The sequence below is a fragment of the Cyrtonyx montezumae genome, unplaced genomic scaffold (genome assembly GCF_038088225.1).
Source record: "Cyrtonyx montezumae isolate F1298 unplaced genomic scaffold, pur_monq_1.0 scaffold_3, whole genome shotgun sequence".
Lineage (NCBI taxonomy): Eukaryota > Metazoa > Chordata > Aves > Galliformes > Odontophoridae > Cyrtonyx > Cyrtonyx montezumae.
In genome coordinates, this window is record NW_027072034.1 from 57,212,683 (window position 1) to 57,225,494 (window position 12,812).

Genomic DNA, 12,812 nt, shown 5'->3' on the forward strand with positions numbered 1-12,812 from the left:
CGTCTGTCTCCTTCCCTCCCTCCTCTCCTCCTCCTCCTCCTCCCTCTCCCTCCCTCCGTCCCTCCCACCCGTAGGTAACAGCATCACGCTGACACTGCAGTGGGATCGGCCAGGGGCAGGAAAGTTAAGAACTGTCCGAGTAGATGGCGTTATGTTGCATATGAGGAGGCGACGATGTTCCTCCTTCCTGCCAACGGAGCTGCTCATCCTGCAGAGCTGAGCCGAAGCTCTGCGGTGCTGGGAAGCTGGGCTCCGTGCTCTCCGCAAAGGGTGATGCTCCTTGGAGCACCCTCCGAGCCTTGGAGCACCCTCTATGAGGCGGAACAACCTCTGCATAAGGAGCAAAGAGCACTCCGTGTCTGTCCCAGCACCCCTTCCCCGTCCCTGTCCTCTGCACTCCACCTCACCTCACTCCTCGTGCCCCTGGTGAGCAGGAGAGACGGGGACTGCCAGCTGTGTATGGGCACAAGTCCCCAGGTGGTGGTAATCCATAACAGGAAGTTTTGCAGGACAGCAGTTATTGAAGCAAATGCAAATAGATTTCACTCCTAAAGGCTGCAAGCTCTGAGGAAGGTGTGCTTCCAGAAGGCTGTTATAGATAAAGCATCCTGTTTAGTAGCTAACGTTCCCACTAACAGCTCGGGGAGTTTGGACTTCCAGCACAAATACCTGCTTTGATTTGTCGTTGTCATTTCTGAAGCAAGTTGCCTCAGCGCGGCACAAAAACAAGGCAGAAATCAATTGCAGCACGCTGCTGGCAGCTCTCCTCCTCCTCCCCCTCTGCTCCGAGGGTACGGCTAGAGAAACATGACAGAGGAGATGCACCAAATGCTCTCTGCTTCTTCTTCTTTGCAGGGAAATATAGGAGAGAGATGGGAAATCACTTCTAAATTTGCTTAAAAAAAGCACAGGGTACTGCTTTATATTTTATAAGAGGGAAAAGAAAAACAAATCCAGGTACCCTTAGTTGCCTCTACTTTTTATTTTGTGCTCAGAAAACTCTCCTTGAATTTTGGCACTTTCCACCCGCCAGCTTCCAGGGGGGACACACAAAAGCTTCAGCACAGCTGTGTCCATGCTCCCTGAGGGCAGAGTGGGCACCTCAGGGCTGTGCTGCTAGGGAGCACACTGAGGATCTCTATCAAACTTCTTCCCTGCTCAGTGCTGTAAAGGAGGGCAGGGGGAGGCAGTCCCACACAAGGCTGCACACGGAAGGGCTGGTGTTTATGAATCACAGAATTATAGAACAGTTTCGGTTGGAAGTGACCTTAAAGCCCACACACCCCAACCCGTGCCATGGGCAGGGCTGCCCCACCAGCTCAGGCTGCCCAGGGCCCCATCCAACCTGGCCTTGAGCACCTCCAGGGATGGGGCACCACAGCTTCTCTGGGCAGATGTACCAGCACATTACCGCCCTCTGGTAAAGAAATTATGAGTTATTGTGCCAATATTTATCGCTGAGGGAGTGGAAATGACAATTCTGAGAAACATAACCCCTGTGCTAGGAAAAAAAAAAAAAGAGGAAATGAATCTACATCTCTGTGCTCAGTAGTGCACTTGATGTGCAGGTCCACCCCTACATCAGTGAAGCATTTAAGCGGAGCAATGTAAACATATGCTTATATTTCACTTGCAGGAAATCTAAGTCAACATATATCTCTGTGAAGTCAGACCTCAAAGAATGAATCAGGGATCAAATGGGTGTTGTAATTGAACTAAAATAATCCTAAGCTTTCTGTAAAAGCACGTAGCTTTAACCTGTCACATCGGATGAGAATTACACACTTAAACTGTAATCTTCCTGTTCCCTTAGTCATCAGAGCCTAGATCAAAGTGAAAAAGAAAGAAAAAAAGCACAGATGCTGCTCTGCTGGAAATGGAGGAAGTGGAGCTCACATAGAGGGACAATGGGCTTGATAATGGAGTATTTCTGCTGCCCAAATCAGATTCACCTGAGTGCAGCTCCTGCAACACTTCCTGTAGCTCATAGTTGCACACTTGGGCTCGAAGGAGTTGGCTTGATATCATCATCTCATTTAACAAGTGCTGTGGGTTGGAAGTGGCCCTCATAAGTGACAGCAAATATATGCACATGGGAAATCACCAAGGCATAAAGCAGGCAGAGAGAAGGTGGAGCTACAGTCACTCACCAAAAATGCTGTTGTTTGGGGTGGGATTAGGTTTGCTGTGCTTTGCTGTGGTGCTGGATTCTTTTAACATTATGAATAACTTACATAGGAGCTACGTCCCTGGGCTGTGCTCATAAGACAGCTACAGGTGTGGGATCTGTGGGCTGTGCACCTAGGGTAGGTGCTGGGCATCATAGTGGCATTACCACCTGGTTGTGTTGGGAATGTCAAGGCTGTCCACTTCACAAAAAAATATATCCATCTACCTTGTAGAAGCCTCCAGCATTTTATTACATTGAATATACATGCAGATTTATTTCAGTCAGGAGGGCAACATTTCTTGAAATTTTTGGGGCAGTGTTTATGTTATAAAGACATGAAGAGCTGCCATCTCATGTGAGGAACAGTGGTACCAATAAAACCCATTTGTATAGTGCTAAAATGCTTTTTAGGTCCTGTTTCGACTTCTGGTGGAACCAGTACTGGTGGGCATGGCTGCTCCTGCGGTGGCACAGAATGAAGGTGGGGACAGTGATGAAGTGCTCCCTTGGCAGGGATGGGGTCAGCACTGCAGCAGCTGCAATGTTCATCCACTGCAGAGCAATGAAAACCAACTTTTTTTTTTTCATAGAATCCACAGAATTCATATAATGGCTTGGGTTGGAAGGGACCTCAAAGCCCACACACCCCAACACATGCTGTAGGCAGGGCTGCCCCCAGCAGCTCAGGCTGCCCAGGGCCCCATCCAACCTGGCCTTGAGTGCCTCCAGGGATGGGGCACCACAGCTTCTCTGGACAGATGTGCCAGCACATCACTGCTCCCTCAGGGAAAAGTTTCCCCCCAACATCTAATCTAAATCTCCCCTCTTTTAGTTTAATGTCATTTCCCCTTGTTCTGTCACAATTATTCAGTGTGAAAAGTTAGTCCTCCTCCTGTTTGTAAGCTCCCATTAAGTATTGGAAGGCTACAACAAGAACTCCCCAGAGCCCTCTCTTTTCCAGGCTGCACAAGTCCAGCTCCCTCTGCCCTTCTTTGTAGGAGAGGTGCTGCAGTCCTTCGAGCATCTTCATGCCCTTCTCTGGACCCACTCCAACAGCTCCACAACATTCCTGTGCTGAAGGCCCAGGCCTGGATGCAGTACTCCAGATGAGGCCTCATGAGGGCAGAGCAGAGGGGGACAATCTCCTTTCTCTCCCTGCTGGCCACCCCTCTTGTGATGCAGCCCAGGATTCTTTTGGACTTCCAGACTGCAAGAGCACATTGCTGGTCACGTCCAGCTTTTCACCCACCAGAACTCCCAAGTCCTTCTCTGCAGAGCTGATCTCAAGGAGTTCTTCTCCCAGTCTTCGAAGCGCATGTTAAAGGGCGTTTATGGAAATAAAGGCTCCCGTTCATAAAACAGATGCACATCATTGGTATGACCCTAAATGTTATACTTATTCTGCTGCTTTCTTATTTTACACAGTAGATTGAGCCTGAGCCAGAGAACCTTGGCTGCAGGACACCACAGCACAAAAGAAGCCACTTAATGAGAGGCCTGGATTCAAAACAACCAGACATAGAACACAAACATGTTCTCATAACAACTTCTTTTGGAGGGAAAAATCTGAAGTTGCTGATAGACATTCACACTCTACATTCTGGAGTAAACGTAAGCTGTGAGAGGACAAAAAACTAGTGACTGAGTAAAGGCAAAAAATTGAACTGCTTCAGTAAACCACTAGCCCTTTGAAAGCTTCTTCATCTTCACAGTGGATATGGTATTCTTAATATTTGTTTTGCTTATGCATGCCTCATGACAGCATCCACCCGCTATGTATGAGAAAGCAAGCTCATGGTATGTGAATAAAGCTGAATTCAGAAGTACAAAGGTTCTGATTTCCCTTAACACAACTTTTGCTAGCTAAGCAAAACTCTTGCTGTCTAATAACTTCTGTATGTCACGATCTCTCATCATTTCTTGCAAAGAACTTTTGAGAGCCAAAGACAAACTCCAACTCTTTCTGCACTTGGCCTTTTATACAAGCAGCAGTTCTTGCTCAGTGCTCTCACTGAGACGTATGGACTTGCAGCTTTACTTTCACCTCCCATCTACCCTCATCCTTTCTTTGTTCCAGCTGCCCCAGGGCCAGCTGCTGACAGAACCTGCAGCAGCTCACCAGCTGAGGACAGTTGAAGCTGTGCCTTTTGCTTGCATGTTCCTGAGTGGGACCTGACCAAGAACACCACTCATGGCCACTGCCTGCACTCAGCCTGTGTCTCACTCAGAGACACAGCCCATCTCTGACAGGAATTTCGACTTGATTTAAAGCCTGTCTAGCACAAAAACCTTTTACTACTGCTGATAAGCTGCTATCCATCCAAACCATGGAGCTTTTTTAGCCATTTCTTGCTATGCTTTTGTTGGCTAGGGATTGCATCCTGCATTTTATCCCCCAGTAAGCAGACACAGACTGTGATTAAGATGCCACTTGATTTTCTTTTGAATAAGCTGGTCAATTTTTTTTTCCTGCAGTCTTCTTATATATTAGGTGAGAGCTGTACCTGGCCCAGCAGAACAGGAGGCTACGGGATCTTGGATGTGGTACAGAGAATTGCCTTGCTTCCTCATGACAGAATAAGTTAATGATTATGAACTGAAGGGGAAATTTCGATTAGATATTAGGAAAAAACTCTTTCCTCACAGGATGCAGATCCATGCAGGATATGAGCCTCTGAGCAGCATTATCAGTAGGCAGGCTCAGGCATTTCAGCTCAGGCATCTCACCCTAGGGAAAAATGCAGATCTCTAGGTGGGTATGTATATGGGCTGGATGTCTAACTTCAGTCTTTCTCCTCTTCTTGTGATGCCTTGTTAATGCACATCTGTCAGCTGGCCAGGCAAGATGTGACCTCAGGTAAACAATGATCAAAAAGCAGGTTTAGCGTGGCTCCTGCTCTCTTCCCACCAGCCCACCAACCTGCAAGCATTCGCTCAGCTCTGACTACTGATCTGAGCACCGTTACATAGCTCAAGATGAAGGGTTTGGTAGAGCTTGACTGCAGTGCCAGGAAACCAGCCCTTCATCTGTGGCTTCAACTAATGGGTCCCTCTGAGCTACTGAGTTTAATGTGCTTTCAGGTTTATTTATTATCAGCATCTTCCTGCCCTGGGCTGGCGAGAGAGCAAGTGGCAATGGGAAGGACTCCAAATAGCATATTTTTGATTTGGCTCAAAACAAGAGCTGTCAACAAAAAGGTTTGTTTGAATTAAAACCAAGCATACCAAAACTTTCAAATTAAAAACAAAAAACAAAAAAGGAGAAAAAAAAACCCCAACATCCTATATTCTTTTCTTTGTCTCTCTTCTGCTTTTTAAAGAAAAAGGGACATCTCAGGGGCAGAATGCTACTTGGAGACAGCCATGGAGTGTGGTGTTGGTCAATGAGCTTGAAGCTCACCCATAGATCGGGTGCTTTATTAGAGGCTAATTTGGTTCAAGGCCAGGGCTGCTTAGGAAAAAGCAATGGGGCACTGCAGTGTCAGCAGAAATAGCTCCTACAGCATGTACCTGGAACAAAGAGCTCCAAGTCCAGACACACACAACAAACTAATGCACTGTCAGACATGGCGCTGGTATAAAACAGGACACAGCGGAGATCTGGCACATTATCTTCAAAAAAGTTGAAATTCAGACACAGGTACTCCACAAAGCTTTTTTTTTTTTGACATCATTCTGCTTTCAAATGATCTCACATAGTTTAAAGCAGAGGCAAAAGATGTGTTTCTCCAAAGAAAAGAAGGCCATTTGGTGAATGTTTATTTCTTTCAAATCCTGGACAGTGTGTAGAAAGCACAGCCACATAAACATCTGAAATCAAATGCTAACTTTTGCCTACTTTTTTCCAGGGAAACCTTGTTAATCAGCACCACTCTCATCCAATGAGGGTGACTACTGCTACATTGATGGGTATCCATCTTCCCTGTGATTTTCCAATAATCTAAATGAAAGAAAGTTGTGTCAAGGTGAGGGTTGGGCTGTTCTGAGAGGTAACAACAAAAGAGCGAGAGTTAATGGCCTCAAGTTGCACCAGGGGAGGTTCAGGGAGGATATCTGGAAAAATTTCTTCTGAGGAAGATGGGTGAGGCAGTGGCACAGGCTGCCCAGGGATGTGGTGGAGTCACTAACCTTGGATGTGTTCAAGAACTGAGTAGATGTGGCACTGAGGGACATGGTTTCAAGGGAGGTGATCCTCTCCCTCTGTCTTGATGAGACCTCACCTGGAGTACTGTATCCAATTCTGGGCTCCCTGGTACAAAAATGACAGGGCTCTCCTGGAAAGTCCAGCGGAGGGCTACAGAGATGATAAAGGGTCTTGAACCCTTTCCCCTATGAGGAAAGACTGGGTGACTTTGTGTCTGTTCAGCCTTAATAAATGAAGACTGAGAGGTGATCTTATTAATGTTTATAAACATTTTAAGTGTGGGAGACAGGGACATGGACATCCTCTTTTCAGTGGTCTGTGGTGACAGGACAAGGGGATATGGCCGTAAACTAGAGGGTTTACCAAGTTCTGCACCAGTATGCAAAATAACTTCTTCACAGTAAGGGTGAGAGAGCACTGGAACAGGCTGCCCAAGGAGGACATAGAGACTCCTGCTCTGGAGATATTCAAGACCTGCCTAGACACCTATGCAGACTGCTGTAGGGAGCCTGCTTTGCCAGGAGGGTTAGATTAGATGATCTCTAGAGGTCCTTCCACCCCCTACAATTCTGTGATGGTTAGTGTGCATGGTGGGGACAGGATGATGGTTGGACTAGGTAATCTCATAGGTCTTCTCCAACCTATCCTATGATCCTATGATTCTATTATTATATATGTGCATAATCAGTCAGCAATGTAATCTCAGTGAAGCTTACAAAGCTTATCAAGTGAGCTTATCGAGCAGTGAGGGATCTCTGTCACAGGAGTCATCTCAAGAGGCTGAGAGAGCTCCCAACGTGTACCCATTGCCAGGCAGCAGAGATCAAAGGGCACACCATCACAGGGCATCCTGTGGTGGCACCCCAGGCAGTGGGGTCAGCAGTGCACCCTGCTCTCTCCTCCACCCAAGTGGGCTGCCTGCAAGGCTGGAGCTGTCAGCCTGTAGCAAAGTGCCGTGAAACAGAGCAGCAGTAAATGGACCTGGCTTTGTCTTCTCTTGCCCACTTAATCCACTCTCTGCTCTTTCTCCTTGATTCAGGAAATGGAATTGTAATTAAGAAGGAAAAAAGCTTTTTATCTGGAAGCAGTCCTCTTGTTAACAACTGCAAAACAGAGCTCCTTAACATCTCGCTCCATCCATTAACACTCAGGTGCTGGCTCCCAGCTCTGCCTGCCAAGGGCATTCATCCACCCACAGCTCCCAAAGACATTAGCTACTTCTGGTAAGGATATTTCAAATATTCAGGATAATTCAGCACATCTAACTCACATTTTCCCACCCTGCATGTGCCAGTGCTAGAGTTACCCACCTCACCAGAGCTTGCTGCAGCACAGGACAGATCTTGTTGGCAAGAGGAAAGTTGTCAGTGTGAGGCTGCCCAGATGTAGAAACCTTGTAATTCTGACCATGGGACCACTGAGAGAAAAAAATGTCTTAAGCAGCAACATGGGGGCTTGCAGTATCAAACCACGAGATCAGAGACAGTGGTATCTTAAGGTTTCCACCCAGAGTACCACACTGCAATGGATTTAATTCCATCCTACCCCAAAGCAGTAAGTGCCTGGTGCTGCACCTGTGCTTCTGGAGGCAATGGTGAAGCCATGCTACTGCATGCTGTAGGAAAAGACAATTGCAGTTAAAAAAGTAAAAGTAAAAAAAACCTAGCACCCTTTCTTAGATGTCTAAGAAGACTTCTAATGACTGAATTTTTAAATGTAGATAGCTCAGCAACCTTAAATAGTGATACACTGCACTTTGCTGCTATATTTTGAGTGTTAAGCCATACCCTCTGCAATGCACTTAGTACATTAATTTGAAATTACTTTCTTAGCATCACCTATCACTTTTCACCCTACTTTGCAAGGCAGCTGTCATACCCTCCATTACTACCCTGCCCAAAGCAACAATCATCCCTCTACTTCCTTATCCTCTTCGGCACCAACAAAATATCCCCACATGAGGCAACAAGCTTTTATAGCACCACCATAAGCCACAAAGCCAAGACATGGAAAACAAGGGCTCCAGACAGCCACAGGTACTCACAGCTGGACACAGCAACAGAGAGCAGACCATCAGATTTGGAGGTAAGAAACCGGCCTCTAAGTGATGGTGAAGCAACAAATGCTCTGCTCCTCTTATATCAAGCATCAGAATTGCAACACACAGCTTAAGGTGTGAATTTTAAGAGCTGCTGACCTTCACTTTGGGCATGGATGTTAGACACCTCACCGCCAAGAGACAGACCCCTCTATAACCCAACAGGCACCTCGTCTGGGATTATTACCATGTACATTTCTGAAGCCCACTCATTGACACTGACAGAGATCAGCTGTCTGCTAGACCCTCAAGCTGTTTGGACACTTATGACAAGTGTCTGAAGCACGCCTTCAAGGCACCATGCACCATGGTTCCTGAGGTTTTAGCAAAAGTCTCCTGGGAGAAGGCATTGAAGCTGACATTAAGAATAGCAGCAGTCAGGCTGAGAGCAATAAATGGAACAAATTTAACAAAAGCAGTGATAGGGCAGAGCACACTGTTGAGTATGCTCAGCACTGGTTGAACTCACATGCTCAAGCTCCTGTAGCACAGAGACAGCTCTACTGACATCCCCATGCAGCAGATTTCCACCCATGAAACCTGTGTGCTCAAGGGGAGTTCCCCAGTACATTGCAAAGTCCTGTAGAGTATTGATATTCCCATGACAGGGAAAAGCCATACAGCAGCATAAAGGAGACTTCTCATTGCCCATGCTTGTGTCTCACCAGCTGCTTCTTCCTTTCACAGTATCATAGAATCATGGAATCACGAAGGTTGGAAAAGACCACTAAGATCACCTAGTCCAACTGTCAGCCCACCCTCACCATGCCCACTGACCACGTCCCTCAGTGCCACATCCACACAGTTCTTGAACATACCCATCACTTTCCTGGGCAGCCTGTGCCACTACCTCAACGCTCCTTCTGAGAATGTTTCCAAATGTGCAACTTGACCCCCCCCAATACAACTTGAGGCCCCCTCACTGTTACATGGGAGAATAGGCTGGCCCCCACCTCACCACAACTTCCTTTCAGGTAGTAATTCATAGAGAGCAATGAGGTCTCCCCTGAGCGTCCCCTTCTCCAGGCTGAACAACCTCAGCTCCCTCAGCTGCTTGTGCTCCAGACCCCTCTCAGCTTCATTACCGTTCTCTGGACACGCTCCAAGGCTTCAGTGTCTTTCTTATAGCGAGGGTCCTTCAGTTGAGAGGCATTTCTGGGTTCTGGTAATACTCACGCTATTTTTCAGCACATCAGGCAGCCCACTCTGTGTGTTCAGTACACACTGCCATACAATCAATCATACCACTCCTTGCTTTATTTCTCATGCAGTTCCTTATGATATGTAATGCATAATGCTCCACATACATCTGCTGATCGGTTGTATTTCCCCTTTCTCCTGCATTAAATTTCTTCTCCAGCTCCATCCTTTATTTCTGACCACAGAATAATTCCCAACATCCACAGTGTTGCTGGACTGAACCACCACCCCATCATCATATAAACTGGGCCACACAAGCCCCAGGAATCTGGACCAGCTCTCCCCTGATCTCTCAGTCTGATTTTATCCTTTTGGGACAGAGGCTCAGCCACCACGCAGCACCCAAATGAGATCCTGCTGCAGCTTTATCCAACATTACTTGGTATGCAGTGCGCTTCTGAAAATAGCTCCTGAACACATCCACTCATCACATGTCTCCTTGCCACTGCTGCATCACATTACAGCTCCTCAGGCTTCCCAACGAACCCGTGTACACAGGCTCATACAAGTGTCCCAGGAGGACAGGCACTCAGATTTGAGTAGAAACTCCTGTTTGCCCCCAAAGCACGTAATATTGATTCTTTATATGGTCAAATTTCTGCTCACTTGCATCCTTCCAGGGCCATTTCCTGGCCCACAGTCCTGTTCTCTGCACAGGCAGCAATTCCAGGACCTTGCCTATGCTAAGCTTCATCAGCCTGTGCCAGGCATCAGTTAAGCACAGCTCCCAAAACTGATCCCTGCAGAGAGCTGCTACCTCAGCCTCATCCTGTCCTGGCTCTGCTTCTGAGCAGCAGATTTTGGCTGCCTGGGTCCCCAGTGCTGCTGGAGCCTTTTCCTACAGCTAATGTAGGCATCTGCAACAGAACACTTAGGTACTTTGGTTGAAATGAAACCCCAGGCTGGCCAGAGGCTAGGCATCATTTTTCATCACTGCCTCTAGCTTTCATCATAATCCAATTAGGAACACATGGATGCCAGTACCAGACCCATTTAAGTTGGCTGCACTCAACATTAATACAGCGTACTGCATCATTAAAACCCATCAACCTTGCAACTCTTGTGGAAAAGTACCAGAGCACACAAAAAGCCAAGAATCCTCTAACTCACTGTGCTCCATTTCTGACTGCTGGCGTCACTTGTGGGATGGCCAGCAGCTGCTTCTCAGTTGGGTCTGGAGTGGGATGCTGGAAGGGGATAAGTCTGCTTTGTTTGTTTGGAAATTATTGTGTCAGTAATTCATCTCTTAAATGCAACAAAAAGAAAAAAATCCCTGTGGTGGTGGGGGAAGGAAATACAAACCCAGCAGCAAGTAAGAAGGCCACTCATGTGCCTGGTATCCTGTGCCTTGGGGCTGCTAACTTTAACAAAGCAGTGGCTCTGAAGAATAAGGCCAGAAACAGCAGGCATCCTTATGGCCCCAGTGCCATCCAACCAATTCCTTACTCACCAAATAGTCCAGCCTTCAAGTCCGTATCTCTACAATTTAGAAATAAAGATGTGGTGCAGGACCATATTAAAGGCTGTGCACATGTCCATGTAGATGATATCAGTTGCCCTTCCTTTGTCCACTGATGTCATTGCTACATTATATAAGATGCAGTTCCATTTTCTGATCAATGTATTACATTTACACTTTCATTTTATTCTCATAAATTTTCTATAGCAAGATTTTTTTTCCCTCTTTTTTTTTTTCCTCTTTCATAGAGAATGCAAAGCACAAGGAAGTCAACCGAATAGGCTGTGGTCAAAAACGTGTTTGGAAAGGGTGGAATCAAAACTCAACTTCTTGTACACCTGTTTACACAACAACTGTATTCTTTGCAAAGCATCCTCATTGAGAAAGATACCTTTCCTCAGTGAATCTGTGGTCACCGTAGAGCAGGTGCAGGGGATCTGTAGTCCCCTGAGTTAAGAACTCCAGGGCTCTTTCAAGCTTCTAATAACAGAAGTCCAATCTGCGTGCAAAACCATGGATGCTGTATTCTGAAGCAGTGGGATATGTCCCACATAATCCACACCTAATGTGGAATCGATTATCCTCAATCTGTGGGCATTAAACACTTCATGCAGCCTCTGCACATTATACCTCATGAGCAAAATGGAGACAGCAGCTCACTAAGGATGAGCTGAGCATTGCTGTTTCCTCTGTTTGCTGTGTGCATGGCAATGACTTCACAACTGCAGGAACAGCCCACAATCTTCAAGACATTTGACATCAAACTGTAGACTTTCTGTCTTTCTGTCTATCTTTCTTCAGAAGAAATTAACATGTTGAATTTTCATCTTCCCAGATTGTCAAGTTTATCTCCAGCCTCCTGAGGTTGTCAAAGGATGCAGATAAATAGGCTTATCTCCTTTCACACTGATAATCTCACAGTATGCAGGAGACCATTAGCAAGTCTTATTAGCTGGAAGGCAGGTGTGCAGACACTGTGGCTAGAAAGATCACCAAAAACACATGCCGAGGGCTGGTGCCATATTGGCAATTGTACCGAATAATTTCATTTCTCTCCAATGAATTTTGCTTAAAGCGTTCTCATAAAACCTCTTGCAAAATCTGGCGGTTACAAAGTGCTCTCATGTGAGAGAAAGCATGGCCCAAGTTGCCTGCTGGAGCTGATATCCAGCCCTCTCCATTTATAGCAACAGGTTGAAGCCCCTAAAACTTATTTTCCTGCAAAACTGCCATTGACTCATCCTAACTACTCAGGTACTTTACGATGGCACTTGTGCTCTTTTTACATTTCAGCATCCTTAAATTTGACCATCAATTTTTTTTAAGTGCAACCACCCTATGACATATACGGATCTGTAGGAAACACAGCTTGAAAGCTTTCTAATTTTAGCTTGTTTTGGCACACTGTCGGTCATCAAGAAAAATACTTGACATACCACAGTGCCACCAAAGAAGCCTGCTGTTTTTTGTTTAACTGTGGTGAACTAGAAATGATTTTTCAACCACAGTGAAATGCAGTGCACCTGCAGTCTCTGTTAGCCAAGTCTGGTTGTTTTCTCCCAGTGAAAAATCAACGATAGAATAATGCAGACAGAATGCTTTCAAATGCATCTAGTTAATAGGTTCACATATGTGTGCTACTGCGTTTCATCCTGCTGGAGCTAGAAAAGCTTATTTATTTTCCTAGTAGCAATGAATTACAGCTTAAGTGTTAAGCTTTTGCAAGCAGTGTTATGGCTGA